We start from the raw sequence: 16429 nt of genomic DNA on the forward strand, positions 1-16429 counted from the left end.
CCATAGTGCCTTTTTTAGGCAAGGCTCAAAAGACAAACCCACCTCCATAGGTATCACAAGGGATAAGAAACTAAGAGTAATGCTACTCAATGCCAGAAGTCTAAACCTCAAGATGCACGCACTCGAAACTCTCCTTAGCATGGAGAACATCGATATCTGTGCAGTAACAGAAACCTGGTTCAGGGCTCCAGAGAGCACCCCAGCACTACCAGGTTATACCTCATACCATGCTTTTCGGCCCCAAAACTTGGACGAACCACAAAAGGAGGGGGAGTATCGATATTCATCAAAGATACCCACACCTCCAGGTTGGTGGCAAAGCATGAAGCATCAGAGACTATACATGTGCAACTAACAGTGGGTAAAACTGCCTTCCAGTTTATAGCCTACTACAGACCACCCTCCCAAACCCAGGAACCCCACTCGGCCTTCCTGAGAACACTGGAAAATATGAAGGTCTCTCCAAACACCATTATATTGGGCGAATTCAACTACCCAAACATAGACTGGGAGCATTACTCTAGCTCCAACACCCTAGCCCAAAGGTTCCTAGAATTTATAAACTCAAATGCTATGGAACAACTTGTTACCACTCCCACAAGAGGGGAAAACATACTGGACCTGATCATCACCAACATGGGGACTCTATGCTCCAGATCAGAAGTGTATCCCTCACTGGTAAGATCAGACCATAAACTAATCTCACTGGATATTCACATCCCAACCCCACCCCCTGCCCAGAAGACCACAGTGAAAAACTTCTCTAAAGCAAATTTCACACTCCTCAAAACCGAGGTGGAATCCTTCAAAGCCCCCGGGCCTGTGGAAAATACGGCCCAGACCACAGAATCCTTTATATATGCATTCTATGAACATCTTCAGGAATGCATGGATCATGCGATCCCAAATAAAACCAAGACCCAATCCTCCAAAGGCAGATGTCCTGTCTGGTAGACCCCAGCCATAAACAAACTATACAATAGAAGGAGGAAGCTACTAAATGATAGAGCAAAATCCGAAAAAGGGAAGGCATCACTGATCAGTATTAGCAAAAAACTACGGGCACTAATAAAATTGTCTAAGCCCAGCTTCGAGAGAAATATTGCACAGGACACTAAGGATAATCACAAGGCTTTCTTTAGTTATGTTAGGAACCTGGGTGGGAATTCCCAGATATGCTCAGAATTAGTCCAAAATGACAAAAAAAACACTGAACCCACAGACATTGCCAACATCCTAGCTGACAGGTTCAGCGCAAACTCCCCCCCCCACCAAAAGGGCAAATATCTATCCCAGCAGAGTGCTGCCCCCCTGACATCTCAGACGCTCAGGTAAGAGCCGCCCTCTCCAAAGCAAAAAACACAGCATCAATGAGACCAGACGGTGTCCCGGGCTGCGTCCTACATGAACTCCAAGAAGAGCTAAACCCAAACATAAAACTACTGTTCAATCTCAGCCTTACTACAGGATATGTGCCCAAAGAGTGGCGTACAGCAACAGTAGTCCCTCTCCATAAAGGTGGTGCCTCAACGGATACTGGAAACTATCGCCCCATAAGCCTCACTAGCTTGGTCTGCAAAGCTATGGAAAGGATCATCATGGACCTCATAAATAAAGATATTGGGGACCTACAGACACTGGATCCTACCCAGTTCGGCTTTGTTAAGGGCAGATCCTGCCTCTTAAACCTAGTTGATTTCTTTGAAACAGTCACCAAGGCCATTGATGAGTGGAAGGTGGTCCACACAGCCTACCTGGACCTCGCAAAAGCCTTCGATACAATACCCCACTCGGGCAATATAGATAAGCTCACCAGCTTAAATATAAACCCCTATGTCACTAAATGGATTGCAAACTGGCTCAAGGACAAAACCCACATGGTTAGAATTGCTGGAGCCATGTCAGACTCCAAACCAGTTACAAGTGGTGTCCCACAAGGCTCAGTCCTGGGACCTCTCTTGTTCGGTATATATTTCTCGGAGGTACAGGCCAACATGGAAGGACTGTGGCTGACCAAGTTCGCAGATGACTGCAAACTGGGTGCCATAATCGACTCTCCAGCCGACACAAGCATCCTCCAAAAAGGTCTCATAGAAACAGACAACTGGTGCGAGAGCCATGGCCTCAAGCTAAATGCCAAAAAGTGTATAGTCATCCCCTTTGGCAAAACAAAGTGCCACAAATTACCACATAGGTGGTAATCCATTAAGTATAGAAGAAGTAATTAGGGACCTGGGGACCCAAGTTGATAGCAATCTCTCATTTGACAACCACGTGGCCAAAGTGGTTAGAAAAACATTTTATATAGCCCACCTAATCATGAAGGGATTCACATCTAGATCAGGGGAGGTCATCGTGCCTCTTTACTCATCCCTCATCAGGCCCATAATTGAGTACAATGCCCCTTTTGGGATGTACCTTACCAGACACCTGCAGCAACTGGAAAGACCCCGTAGTAGTAAATATATATAAATATATACATATACCAACTCAGATCTCCTCTGAAAAGAGGCCATTAGTTTAATAGGATACATAAAAAAAATAAATAAATAACAATGGGTGTGCATTTGGGGAAAATGCCTGCTGTGGCCTCTGTGTGGAGTGTTGTAGCAGAGCCATAGTTAACTCGTACCTGGTGTCACTATCTGATCTGGATCCCTCAACACTTAAGTTGGAAAAAAAAGGTCTGTTCTCATATTTGGCACTCCTGTCTTCTCTCCTAACAAGAATTTCAGTTCTCTGAATACATTTTCATACAGGCAATAAGAAACACCAGCACAAAAATGTACACTGTACTACCAACCAATTTTATCTGCCAGTTGTGCCTCCATAACACTTTGTGTCCTGAGTGGCTGGCCCATTCACCACCCTAGCTCCACTTCTGATTTGGAATGCACCTCTATCCTAAAATGAAAACACCCCTAGTGCTGTATATGCTCTTACAATGTAGGGTATACAAAATGTGATGCTGCCCTGCCATCAAATACTCTTTGGGACAAGTATTACCAATGTTATCTGAATATAGAGGACACAGGTTATGATGTTGTGCATTCTGACTTGCTGCTGTGCCATACTGAAGAAAATCTTGAACATACTTTTAACTGTTGAAACCTTGCTGTTATTTGGCTGCAATAGATTCTGCATTCTTACTTATGATTAATTAATTTGACTATGTGCTTAGGTCAAAAATAGATAAGAGACTTCAATTAAATTATTACAAGGGTAGCTTTACCTCTTTAATGAAACGCAATAAGATTGAATGAGAAAAGTTACTTTCTTTTTTGAGGTATGTAAATTTATAATCTTCTAAAAGTGTCTCAGAGCCAAATATTAAAAAAAAAAAAACTGCAACTGCTTCTCACACCGGTCCTCAGACATTATGTGGCAATTTGCTTTGTAATATTTAAAATTACACTGTACAGCACACAGAGCAGTGTTGAAAGAAATGTAATCTCCTGTTCAGTACGCTGTATGTTTCACACTGTAACACACTGAGCATATACTTACAGTGCTAAGTGACTGTTTATGAATGATGAATCTGTCAAGATAGTAGCTGAGGAGCCCTCTGCCCTGTAACAGGCACACTGAACTGAGAGCATTCATTTTCAGGCTATCCATTACTTCTGTTTGTAGATTCTCTTAACCTGCACTTCATTCCTCAATAATGCTAAAATGATTCCTTTTATAGCATTTTCTACATGATGTAATGTAAAATGTGTCTCACCTCTCTCACTGGAAAGCAGATGCACAGTATATTTCAAGCAGAAATTCAATATTTCCTCCCTATCTCCCTATCATTGACAACTTTACAAGTAATTAACAACTGTACTTGCACTTTTAGGTTTATCTCCCTAATCCCAAAAAGAACTTCACTGCAAAAATAGAAAGAGTACCTGCACATTTCATTTCTCTAAGTGTTTTGGGTTTCTAATTCCATGACATGAATTCATGAAATTAGTATTGTTTCATTATGTGATGCTAGCCAACAGTACTCTTCTCAGCATCCACAATGTGCCCAGAATTGCCCCCTTCTGTAATTCATATGGATTGCGTGTATTGGAAGCACATCTAAGTACGACTGTAAATTCTTTTTTTATTAACCCTGTTGCTCTTACTGCAATTGAAACTGTCTAGGTATCTTTCTTCCATATTGCTCTCATTTCATCTTGTAAATCCAGATATTTTAGTATTTTATATCTCTCTGTACTTATGACACTGTAATCATTGGACGTAGTAACTTCAATGATCAATTCTACTTTTGCTTTTTCCCATGGACTACTATATCTGGCTTTCTGAAACCTATTTTGTAAACTGTTGATAATGGATGATCTCATGTGATATAAACTTCATCATTCTTTATATAATGCTTTGTGGTTCATGTTTACAATCCTTCTCAACTACTTTCATATTGTAGTGTTTGCACAATCCCTAGTGTAACAGTCTTGCCTCCAACAAACCCTCTGCCCTGAGTTTATCACACCCAGCAACAAGATGTGTGAGTGTTTCCAGTTATGTTTTCCAGAATCTGCATTTGTCTGTTTCTCCAACCTTTTCAATGAGTTTGGTAAGCTAATATGCACATAGTGAACCATCCTGAACCTCCATTAAAAGCCATTCAGCTTTAGGTCACCTCTCCTTAATCATTCCTGCATCAAATCTTGGTTAAAATGGGGTTGTTTTAGAAGATCTCTGCAACTGCTACTATATTTTTGGATTTTTCCAGTTTTCTTTCCATCTCATCTGATCCTTTTCCTTATATTCTTTCTTTAGTTTTTTTTTTTTTTTGGCACATTCAGTTGCTGTCTGATTCTAGTCTACTTCTGATTTCCATTCCTGCTTAATATCAAAATGCTTCTGCTAAACTAAGCAAAGATGTCATGGTAGACATCTCCTCCTCATCTTTTAAAACTTTTGCTATGTTTGGGTCTTATGATGTCTGCAGATATATATGCAGTTCCAGAATTACAGATCTGCACAATGTAATCAGTTTCAAAGAGGCCCATATATCCTTCAGAGTGTGGAATATACAGTCTTGGTATACACTGATTTTTATACTATCATTTGATAAGAATAAAGCATTTTTCTTGTTTACATGTCCAATTGATCCAATACTTTTTGGGGCCAGTCAATCACCCCAAAACTATAAGGTATAACAGGAACAGCAAATTGGTCTATAGCACTGACTTTATTCCTAGATGTCAAGGCAGTTTTTAATATTACTTTTAGTCTTTTGAAGTATTCCTTACTGAGCTTTATTGTCATTTGTTCATTTTTTTGTTGATCCATCATCTATTCCCAAAAATTTGTACACCCCCTTCTGTTCAAGTGCCTTTATATCACATTCCTTTCTGAGAATGATATTTTATTGGTACTGCAGGTTTCCTGTTTTAAATATTACTTTTGCACATTTATCAAGACCAAATAACATTCTTCTATCACCTGAAAAAGTTTTAACCATCTCTAGCTGTACTTTCAACTGCTCATCTGATGATCAGTATAGTTTTAAGTCTTCCAGGAAAAAGTAGATAAGAAGTCTTTAAACAAGGTTGGATTCTAGGAGATAAACTGTAACTATAGTCTAATCTATTAAACAGTTTAATAAGTTAAGGGCAACAGAAAACAGCAGTGGTGACAAAGAATCACCCTGGAATATCCCTTTTTGAATATTTATTCCTGGAATAAGAATTTGCCCTTTCTTCATAGTTCAACAGAAAAGTGGTTTGCCATGGTTTCCTTGTCATTGTAATGAAAATGATCAATATAGGGTGTATCCTATACATCTGTAAGCATTTCTTTATCCATGAATGTGGGATGCTGCTAAATTCTTTTTATAATCTGTCCATGCCATACTTAGATTCTTCTGTTTTTTTACAAATTTCTATAATGGCTTTATTCAGCAAGAAAATGGTAATTTTTCTTCCATAATACTTTCTTTTGTTACCTTTTTGTTTTATTGCTATAACTGATAAACTCTGTCTGCATCAATTCTAGTATGTAATTTGCATATTGTCAAAAGACAAGTTACTGGCATATAGTTCTTAGGATGGCTTACAGGGTCACTGTTAAGGAAGAGTATTATTTTCCTGTTAAACAGGTTGTTGTCTGTTCAGGATGCACATAAAAATAATTCATTCTCAGGGCTAAATCTTTGTTTTAACCAGGTTGGTGAGTATTTGGGATGCATATATAAGTAATTATTTCTCAGGCTGCATCTTGAGTACAGTGCCCCCTTTGGTATGTACCTAAGCAGGTACATCCAACAATTAGAATGTCCACAGCAGTTCCTCACTTAAAGAATACAGGGCGCAAGTAGCATGTCCTATGCAGACCATCTGAAGGCCCTCTCCCTGTATTCTGTCTCCTACAGGCTGTCAAGAAGAGATCTTTGCCTGGCATACAAGGCATTGTCAGACCCCACTGTGATGGACCTCCTGCATATCCATAAAACAAACAGCAGCAGAAAGTGCCTGTTCTGAAGACATAAACCTTGCTGTGATATGAATAGGACCTGCTGGAGAGACAGGTATGTATCCCAGAGACTACCTTGTCTCTGGAACAGGCTCCCCATCCATGTGAAGCAGACTTCTTCCCTAACCCAGTTCAAGTACAACTTGGACCACTGGATGGGGAGCAGAAAATTCATCCCTGGTTTGGCACCTATGTCTCTAATGGAGACAGGCAACCTGTAAATGGTTCCTCTCCCAGGCCCCTGCTTATATTTATCAAGGGTACCAGAACTTGTCATAGATTTATAATGCATGGCTAGGCTTAAAAAGGCTCTTGTTGTTATTAGCCTAGTACACATCTATTGACCTATGAACCATGGTTGCATTTTACTTGTTCCCTTCCTTTCTTTTCTTACTCTGTGTTTTTGTGGAAACACTTTATCCATTATTAGTAATATATTCTATTTATTTATGTTATATCACATGAATTTCTCTTAATAGTTCTGATTACTGTGTTGATCTGTTTTACCAGTCTTCTAACATTTTTAGTCTTGTTTACTTTCTATAATCTGTTTCTTTCATCTGTTTTCATATGTCTATCCATCTCTATTAAATCAAACCGATCTTCCCTTAGATCATTTTCTTCTGGACTGAGAGCACCTTCTTTGCTCTCTGCTACTATTGAGTATCTTATAGAAAGTTCCAGAATATTTTTCTGTGATATATCCTCTTCAGATTTACCCTGTTTCATCTGCTGCTCCTTCATATGGGAAGCCATTGGTCCATCACTCCACAACATTACTGCATCAGAGATGCCTCTGTTTCCTGCTCCATCCCTTGCTGTGCAACTTCAACTGGACTTCATACCAGTCTCCTTCTGAAGGTTTCAGAACATCACCATATGACAAATGGTGCTCAGATGCTTCCTGTTCCACTTGCTGCTCCTTAATCTGGGATCCCAGTGTTCCACCATGCTGCAACTTTGCCTGTGTTGGATTCTCCATATTAAATCCTTCACGTCATAGATAATCCAGAATTTCAGTTCATGTTTGTTTAACTTCTGCCTTACTAATCCTCTGTTCTACATTCCCCCTTTGTTTTGTTATTTTTTATTTGTTAAGTTTTCCATATCTGGGTGCCTTTGCCTGTATTTTTCTTCAAATGTCTTTGGAGCTGCTTTTTAGTATTGATTAGTATGGCCTTCTCTTTTGTATAAATTTTGTACCATGCCTGGTATAATTTTCCTTCCCATGTCCATGTTTCTTTTTTATACTTCTCAAACATCTCTGGGTTTTGTTCTTTGTATTTTTGTACTTCCTCTGTCACTTCTTCTTCCAGAAGGCCCAATATTTCTTTGTCTATGAAATATTTTTCATGGATATGTTGTTTTAATGAATACAATTTTTGTATTTGTATCTTTTGACAATTTTTCATATACATGCATATTTCTTTCCATTAATTTATCTCTTAATCTCTCTGCATATAATTTGTATGGAAATTCTGGTCTTCTAGCATAATGATAACAATACCTAATGTCTTCCTTATCCTTAACAGTCCACTTTGTCATCCTTATGCCTCTATTTTGGCCTGTCTGAATTTGTGTTTGTTGTGGACTACTTCCTTCTGCCATGGGGGAAGGTGGGCAGCCTCCTACTGAGCTTGGCCTAACCATGTGGAAGGAATATTTCCATTTCCTGAAGATTGTACGCTACCATTTTTCCAGTCCTAGTATCAGTATGTACCCTAAGCAAGGGCATTTTGTTTTTATCCTGGGACTTGTGCACCCAGTCTTCTATTTTTACTTTTTTAACCTGTGATATATGATATATATAATACTGTCTATATATCATTGTTGTCTTGGTGAGATTTTGTAAAAAAACAAAAAAGAAAACAAAAACACATAAAAAAGGGTCCACCAAGTGAACATATTCTTCAAGACTACGTGAGGATGAATTCAGTTCCAACGATACCATGATACTACTCTTCTTTTTTTTTGCTGATTTCATCGTTCCATTTGGGCCCCATATAAGTCTGAATGGATCAATATTCTACCTCATATAAGAAATAAAATTAAATACCCAAATATTACCTGACCACTGCTTTCTAAAATCCTGCCCATTATATTTAAAAATAAATGAAATAACATTACAGACAGCTATTATTAGTAGTATAATTATTGTAACTATATTATTATTAGTGGTAGTATAACTAGTATTAATATTAGTAGTAGTGGTATAATTATTATTATTATTATTAGCAGTAGTATCCCTTTGCTCATTTCTTACCCCGACACAATCTCCCATCTTTTTGCTTTCTTCAAAACTGTTCTTGTTGTAAATACTGTATATAGTTCCTCTGAAGTAGTATTTTCAATTACTTCATTATACTACATTGCTCTGTTTTGCTCACATTATTTTAATACAAAAACATCAACTATGATTGTACTGCTAAGATTCATTCTTTGACTCTGATTTTTTATAGGTGCTTTCCCTTTTGCCTGCTGACCATCAAGCCCTCCCCATTGGTCTCAAGCATTTTTATTCCCCAACTATGGAATTACTTATGTCCACTACAATGTTAGCTCTGTGGTGCTGTGGGTAGCCCACCACCCCACTCATATATAAGCAGATGATGGATTATTGAGCCATAAATCCACTTGCATGATACCCGTGTAATGCCAATCCTCTTACATAGGATTGTGGCTATGCTCATCCTACTCTACCATGCACCCCCCAGTGATGGGCATGTCCATCCTTCCCTGCTCATGCCATGAAGTGCCCCAGCTGCAAATCAAATTTGGGTTGCCTATGCTTTACTTAGGGTGCTACATGCCTAATAGCACTGACCCTTTAAATTTATGATGGCAGTACGTAAGTGATTACACTGTCTTTTTAAATGAACATACTACTAATTGATTCTACTACTCTGTAATTGTTCTAAGGGTTGCACTGTGCTGTAACTTTTAATTGTGTTCTTGCTTTTTCTATAGATTGCATATTGTCTCTTGTCAAAAGAGAAAATATTGAATATTTTTTTCTTTTTGATATATGGAATGTAATGCCTCCATGAGTATCATGTGTTCAAATGTTTTGTACTCACTTGGCTGGAATGGAAACAGTCCAGTTGGATCAGTGCTCTACCTTAGAAAACAAATTTAAATTAATAAACAAATAATGCCATACATTCATGTAGGCAGCCATTTCTCCAATATTACATACTTTTATTAGAACACATTTTAACTTCCTCTATACTAAACTGTATAAACCCAGTTTCATTATTCATCCAAATGCCTCAAAACCTAGAGTTCTAATACCCCGTCTTCTATATATGCTTCTGCTGTCCCTCTGCATAGTGTGTTTGCCTGTAAGTCTTAATTTAATGTTTTATTCTGCTGTTATTATTCTGAGCCAGAATCACTAGTTTTTAAATGCTTAACTAATAGGGATTTTACTGCTGTTTTAAACTGTATTTTGTATTAATACCGCTCGTGTGCTGCGGAATGCATAACCTAGATATTTGCTGACTTCTCTTGTTAACTGCTGCTGTTTTAAACTGTATGTTGTATTATTACCACTCTTGCACTGCGGAGCGCATAACCAATATATTTACTGATTTCACTGGTTAACTGCTGCTATCTAGTTACTAATTCGGGGTGATTATGCCTTTCCTCAAAATCTTCTGCACCCGAGTTTTTTTTATTCTTTGGAAGGCAAGAGATATACTATGTAGCAATTACTGTACGAGAACTATCCAACTGCATTTTAAAGTAAAAAACAATGTTTGATACTCGTAAAAGTATTTCTCTGTATTAGCAACACATAATATACATACTACAGCAGGGTTACAGTCTGTTTCTGGCAACCACGATCTATGCTTGCAATAGATTGAGTGTACTACATCTCACTGCCAGAACCAGCCTCAGCAGTTAAACCTGGTGTTAAGTTACTGTAACTGTATATAATAGAAGCAGAGAAAGTTTGCTTGAATCCAGATTATCTCACTGCTAAACGAGCCTCAATGAGTCAGAATTTATGTCTGTTTTCATTGTGGTGATTTTGCCTAACCAGTATTTTATGTACAAGTGTGTTGTTTCCCTTATGTACCACAGTACTGTACAGCTTTGATTCTTTTTCCCTTGAGTCTACTGCTGTTCCTCTCACTTCATTCTCACTGCCCTCAGGATGTCTTTTTACCACCCTGTCTATCTACTCCATCCTCTCTATACACCTTCTGCCCTTTATCTCATTTGAATCTATCTCTGGATTTTACAGCTAGTCCCTCTTCTTACAACTCACCTTAGCTTTTCTTTATTTTTCAGCTTGAAATAACTCTGATACCACTCGGGCTACCCTCCCACTGTGATAGTAACAACTCTGCATTTTGGACTACAAAATACTCTGAGATCCCACCAAGTATCGGAATAGACGCAACACCCTGTAGCACATTGTGTAGGTGACTGCCTATAGCTCTCAGCTGTTCTTTATTGCTGTTGTATGTATTTAGTGTAATTTCTAAGGGCGAGCTCACTTGCAGTTTAAACCATCCCCAGCAGACGTCTCCTTCCCGGTAGTTTCATTCAAAACTTTCTTCCTACATAATTACCTGTGCAGCCATACCCGATCCAGGTTTTTCCCCTTACAACACTAGATGCTTCATAAGTTAGCTGCAATCACTGTTTACTGGGCTCATAAAATACTTTACTCAGCTAAACATCCATACCCTATTTCCCTCTTAAATGCACGGTTAGTTACAAAAAGAGCTGACTAACCTTCCCAGGGAAAGAAAGGAAAATAAATATCTTCTTATCCTGCTAACATATTACATGTGTTTATGTCACACTTCCCACCTACCTGATACAAGAGTTGGAAGACTTTATCCAGAACTGATTGTTTTTTGTGGCAAGCTTGCCTCTTCCAGTGGGGGCTAACCCTGCTCCATGTGCCTTCACTATGCTTGGGATCTCTTCTCTACCCGACTCTACCCCCATTCCCACCCACCCCCATTCCAATGGGGGCTAACACTGCTCTGTGTTCCCTCACAACGCTCGGGCTCTCTTCTCTACCCTACTCTACCCCCATTTCCACCCACCCCCATACCAATTACATTTATACCTAGCCCTGCCACACCCTCCACCAATCACACTCCTGCACCTCATAACACCTCCCACACTTCAAACTACCCTGTCCCAACCCACACCCCTACTAATTACCACCCCTCTCCACACACCCTCCCTCAAAGCTGCAGCACATCACTACCAGTGGACTACTCACCCTACCACCTCTCCATTAGCCAACCCATCTCATTCCTAACTCTTCCCTATCCCTTAGTATTCACCTCACCCCTTAATTACCTACCACAAGCAACTTTCAGCATATCATTTACTCTTTCATACAGTCTTAGATCCAGCACTACCATTAACTCCTACACCCTACCATTTCGACCTCTCTCACCTGCACCCCCAACTCCCATCTTAGCCTACTTTATTTAAATACTACTCAGCTATGTCTCTCATATCCATCATCTCTCTCCTCCCACTCACTCTGCACCTTTCTCTCCTTCTTACACTCACATCATATCATACAACCCATCTTCTTTCCCCACCGTCCCCCACTACATCGACCTACTATCACAGCCTGCCTAGCTATACTGCTATCTGCTCTAGCCTGTATCCAACTAATCCTATCCTAGTAAAGAAAATTATCCTGCTCCCCCTACAACACATCACTATTCCTCACCAAGATTACAAACACTTCAGCAACACAAAAAGGAAGCCTCTCCCTAGCTACTTCCCAACTCTCTGTAATTTGACTCTCTCTGGTGATATACACCAAAATCCAGGTCCTTCTCCCCCCTCTCATAACTCTCCCAGCACGACTAAATCCTTAAGCTTCACCACTGTTAATCTCCAGAGCATTAGAAACAAAATTCCACACCTACATGCTTGGCTAAACCAACACAAACCAGATTTCACCACCATCACTGAAACTTGGCTAAAGCCTTATATTACAGATTCTGAAATTCTTCTTCCTAACTACTCCTGCCTTAGATCTGACAGACTCCATAAAAAAAGGCGGAGGCATCGCCTTACTATTCCCAAGCACCTATACAGTTATTCCATGCTCTAAGCCAATTCCCTCCTTCCCTTCTGCTGAGCATCTAGTTACTTTCCTCAAACTTAATATGTGCAAAAGCCTTTGTATCATAGCTATATACATCCCCCTAGGTAACAACTGTCAAATTCTAGAAGAGATTCTAGCCTGGACTAGCCAAAACATACAAAATGAAACTATTATAGTAGGTGACGTCAATATCAATTAGCTAGACATCTCCAACAATAATTCCTCTGCAAACACCAACCTTCATACTTACTCCCAACTTATATCTGACATTACAAGACCTGACAAAAATAGAAACAAAGGGTCAACCTTGGACTGGATTCTGGTTTCTGATCCTGACAAAATCTCTTCCTCGGGCACTCTCCCAAACAGTATCAGTGACCACTCTCCAGCATTTATTATACTTAAGCCCACCTCTACACCTACCCCTCACCAATATAGATATTCTAGAGATTTGTCTCACTTCTCCAAAAATACCCCTAATGACATACTGTGTAATACAAACTGGAGCCCACTAAAATCTTTTCCACTCAATGAAGCTGTGCAATTCTTTAATTCCACATTTCTCCAAACCCTAAACAGTCTTGCCCCCCTTAGACTAAAGAGAGTCAAATCAAAACATGCCTGCTGGCTGAGAAAAGCCACAAAGCAAGTCATGACCACTAGGGACAAGGCCTGGAAAACCTGACAAAAAATAAAACATCCTACAACCTCAATCAATACAAACAACTTCGTAATCAATTAAACGTTTAATTACCAAAAACAAAAAAAGAATACTTCTAAACAATTCAAGACCAGCATAGACAAAATACCAAAAAAATTCTGGGAAGCTATTAATGGCCTACTCCACCCAGGAACTATCAATACCCCATGCCCCAACCCTGATAAAACCCCTCTGAACTATCCACACTCGTCAACACACACTTTATTGACACCATCACCAAACTTACTACTACCTTCCCGCCCATCTACCCAAACACATCAGGATCTTCATCATCACTTAATCCCTCAAATCCCCTACCTAATTTCTCTCTATCACCCATTCCCACATCAACCATCCAAAAACTTCTCCTCAAACTAAAACCTTGCACAAATCCCCCTGATAATCTACCCACTGAATACCTACAACTAGCAGCCCATTCCATAGCTTGTCCTATCAGCATCCTCCTCAATAGGTCAGTTCAGAATTCTGTATATCAGACATCTGGAAGAAAGCATTTGTCATTCCTCTTCATAAAGGCGGCAACAACTCTGACATCTCAAACTTCCGTCCAATAGCCATTCTTTGCCCCATCTCTAAAATACTAGAGAAGTGCATACACAGCTCCTAAACCATCTACTGAAACACCAACTGCTTTCCCCTACTCTACATGGCTTTAGGCCTGGACATAGTACCAACACTGTCCTTATTTCCTTCTTAGATACAGTTAATAGAGCTTGTGATACTTCTCCTTAGTCTCTACACTCTTTGTCGATCTATCTAAGGCATTTGACACCATCTGTTATTCACTACTGCCTAACAAATTCTCTAACCTTAAACTACCCCCCACACTACTATGGTTTGCCAGCTACCTCAGCAACAGACAGCAATCTACCAGATGGCAGCACTCCTCCTCTCCTTTCATTCCTACTAATACAGGTGCTCCCCAGGGCTCAATACTGGGTCCTTTCCTGTTCAGCATATTTGCCAACAACTTTCATCAAACACTAACCCATAGTTCAGTCATCCAATATGCAGATGACTCAACAATAATCTGCTCCTCAAAATCTCTCACTGATTTGCAGCATCTCACCCAAGAAGCATTCAACTCTACTGAGAACTGGATGTCCCAAAATCACCTAGCCCTTAACCCCAATAAAACTAAACTCCTATTATTTAACCCCACAAAATCTAGCCCTATAGACAAATCTCTATTTACTGTCACTTCCCAAAACAACACTGTGAAAGGAGTTGTCCCTAGTACTTGCTAGGTGTCATCATCGATGACAAATTAACTTTTGACCTACATATCCACAGCAACATCAAAAAGACACATCAAAATTTGGGTGCCCTATACAGACACAACCACTTTCTCGGTCTCTCTGCAAAAAAGGCCCTAGCCTCATCATTTCTACTTCCAACTCTGCTATATGGTGCCCCCATCTTCACCAACCTACAATCCTCTCTAAAAGGTAAGCTTGACTCATGCTACAACAAAATCGCCAAATTTGCTACAGGCGCAAAATACTCCTCACACCACTGCTCATCACTTCATCAATTAAAGTGGCTAGAATCTCCCCACCATCTTACTTACCTACAACTAACCACAACTCACAAGTTAAACTTCCAACCTGAAAGCTGCCCTTCCATCTCATCTATACTGACCACATATCACCCCAATCACCACCTCAGGTCAGAAAACAAAATTTTGTCCATTGAGTAACCCAGCCTCTCAGCTGGCCAAATGCTGTATTCCTTTGCTGTCTCCAAGTTATGGAACAATCTTCCTCCATCTCTCAATCCTGCATCCTTCAAAAAATCCCTAAAAGAACATCTTCTCTCTCATTGGCTATGCTCATGTACCCCACCAATAAAACCAAACACCTCATTTCCCTCTCTAGAACCCCAATCTATATCTATCTTTATAAACTCTCCACCACTCCTGTCCTGTTTATTACCTCCCTGTCTCCGTCTATCTATATTTCTAACTCATTCCTTTCACTTGTTTTCCTCCCAGAGTCTATACTACTCAACTTCTACCCATATACTGGAATATACCTATATTCTTGCTTTTTACTCCTACATTTCTGCAGCCTCCATTCCTGCTCAACTTACTTCTCATAGGTTCATAGGTTGGTACTAGGCTATCAGCCCTAGGGCCTATACAAGCCTAGCCATAACAATTCCCTGGCTATTTCTTCCCACATTATTTACTTTCCTGGACCCCTGTCTAGCAGGGCGACTGACGTGATCCCTGGGGTGAATTTCCTTTCTCCCATCCAATCATCAAGGTTCCTCTTGAAGAGGTCCAAAGAGGCACTCTGCTTGACATGTATGGGCAATCTATTCCAGAGTCTGGGGAGTCTCTGGGTCAGGAACCTATCCCTCCAGCGTGTTTTGTTTATTGTGATGACAAGGTTTAGATTCCTGGAGCGTGTAGCTCTGAGGGATTGGGATTTCTTTAAGTGTAGCATATCCAGCAGCTCTGGGTTTGATATGGCCTTGTATGTCAAACAGAGATCGCCTCTGAGTAGACGATATGCGACAGAGTATAGCTGAAGTTTTTTAAGACGGTCAGCATAGGGCATCTGCTTTAGGCCTGTGATTCTTTTAATGAGGTATTTCTGAGGCCTTTCCAGTTGTTGCAGATGTCTTGAGAGGTACATACCAAATGGGGTGTTGTATTCTATAATGGGTCTAATGAGGGATGAGTACAGTGGGACAATGACCTCCTTTTTTCTGGATGAAAAGCCCTTCATGATGAGGTGTGCCACATAGAAGGATTGCCTGACTGTTGTGGCGATGTGGTTATCGCAGGTGAGACCACTGTCCACCTGTGTCCCTAAGTCTCTTATCACACTTTCTGTGTTTAGTGTACTGCCACCTATATGGTAATTCATGGATACATGTTTTTTCCCAAAGGGATAACAATACATTTCTTGGCATTGATCTTGAGCCCATGGCTCTGGCACCAAGCATCTGTTTCTGTAAGGCCCTTTTGTAGAGTATCCACATCATTTGGGGATTCAATAATGGCTCCCAGTTTGCAGTCATCTGCAAACTTTGTTAGTCCCTTAGTGTTGACCTGTACTTCAGAGAAGTAGATGCCAAACAAGAGCGCCCCAGGACTGAACCCTGAGGTACTCCACTTGTCACTTGTCTGGAGC

Source organism: Protopterus annectens, chromosome 3.part0 (assembly GCF_019279795.1).
Source record: "Protopterus annectens isolate FY-2018-M chromosome 3.part0, PAN1.0, whole genome shotgun sequence".
Lineage (NCBI taxonomy): Eukaryota > Metazoa > Chordata > Ceratodontiformes > Protopteridae > Protopterus > Protopterus annectens.